Source organism: Myotis davidii, unplaced genomic scaffold (assembly GCF_000327345.1).
Source record: "Myotis davidii unplaced genomic scaffold, ASM32734v1 scaffold1439, whole genome shotgun sequence".
Taxonomy (NCBI): domain Eukaryota; kingdom Metazoa; phylum Chordata; class Mammalia; order Chiroptera; family Vespertilionidae; genus Myotis; species Myotis davidii.
Genome location: NW_006292342.1, coordinates 1,103,771 through 1,105,508, shown reverse-complemented (window position 1 = coordinate 1,105,508; position 1,738 = coordinate 1,103,771). Strand labels below are relative to the sequence as shown.

General features: G+C 51.9%; 1 protein-coding gene across 1 annotated transcript in view; it reads right to left on the bottom strand.

Annotated features, from left to right (window-relative positions):
- Nucleotides 1-1,738, bottom strand: part of LDLR (low density lipoprotein receptor) — a 45,336-nt gene that overhangs the window by 42,826 nt on the left and 772 nt on the right. The window lies entirely within an intron of this gene.

Below are 1,738 nucleotides of genomic sequence, written 5' to 3'. Positions count from 1 at the left end.
TCAAAGGCACATGTCCAGGTTGCGGACTCAATCCCCAGTAGGGGGCGTGCAGGAGGCAGCAGATCAATGATTCTTTCATCATTGATGTTTCTCTCTCTCTCCCCGCACCCACCCCCATCCCTTCCTCTCTGAAATCAATAAAAACATTTAAAACAAAACAAAAAAACCCTTCTAGTTAATGAGTATCTGTGTTCCTTAAAATACTTTTGTTAATAATGACCAGATGACAACAGAAATGAATACCAAACTAGTGATAGTATGGACCACCAGGATATATGGCCCCTGGCACTACCGTATTCTTTGTCCCTTGGTCTTGTCAATCCTTAGTACCTGCGTTAAAATATTTAAAAATGTGCAGTAACAGGAGTCTTTAGCGGAGAATAACTTTAGTGGAAAACTGCTGGGTTGTCCCTTCCACTCTGACCCAATCTTCCCTCAAGGAAAGATTCTGTGATATTCTATGGAAGTGCCTGTTTCGTGTGTCGGTCTTAAGATTCCTCCTCCTTACCGTAGCCATTACGTCTTTGCTCCATCATCAGGCAACTATTGAGGGACATTGATCTGGCTAAGGAAAGCCTGCAGCTCAGATTCCAAGGACGTTCATTTCCAAAGGAAATGAACAAGACACACCCCCACCCTACCCCCAACCCGAGATGCTTTGAAGACAGCCCAGGAGCCACGGGGGCTGCTGCAGCATCAGGTTTGCACCAAGAGAGAGAAGTAGCTGCCAGCTGCCAGGGTTTGGGGAGATCGGACTCAGAGGCGCCTTCAGAACAGGAGACCCATCCGCTCCCAGCCACCCAGCGGGAGAGAAAACTAAACTGCACGCCCTGCCCCAGCCTCACTGCCATGACTTCCCCGGGAAGGAGGGGATCAGCATGTGAACTGCAGGTGAGTCAGGTGTCTCTCCACCACGCCGGGCCCCTGCACTTCACAACTGCGGGCTGAATTATTACACTGTTCCCTGCACCTCCCCTTCTGGCTCCCCTCCCAGCACAAACCCATAGGTCAAGAGTTCAAAGCTCTCCAGTCAAAGCCAACCCCCTAACCTATTTAATAAAAAAAGAAAAAATAAGCTTCCTGCAATCCTGTGAATCAGGAAACCCCAATCCGTTTATGGCTCTGGCAGCTCATTTAAAGCCACTCAGGACTGTGCACCTACCAGCCTCTTGTCCAAATCTAAATCTGAAACCCCCCTTAGCAGTGGTTCTCAACCTTCCTAATGCCACGACCCTTTAATGCAGTTCCTCATGTTGTGGTGACCCAACCATAACATTATTTTCATTGCTACTTCATAACTGTAATTGTGCCACTGTTATGAATCGTAAAGTAAATATCTGATATGCAGGATGTATTTAGGCGACCCCTATAAAAGGGTCGTTGGACCCCAAAGGGGTCACGACCCACAGGTTGAGAACCGCTGCAAAGTGAAACATCGTCAGAAAGGCAGTCAACTGAACCCGCTTGGGAGCCTCCGCACAAACAAGGCGATTCGGAGGGGTCCGTCGGTGTCGCACCTTCCCGGCCCGGCCCGGCCCCCACCGGCCCATTTCAGAGACGAGGCTTCGGCCTCGGGAGAAACCGAGCCCCGCAGGCGGCCCGGAGACACTGCGACAGGTCCCAGGCGGGCGAGGCGAGGGCGGCCTCGAAGACACAGTGGGAGTGGAGGCCGGGGCACGGAGTGCGGAGGAAGCCGCGGAATTCGCCGAGGGGACCACGGCGCTCAGCCAGCGCCTCG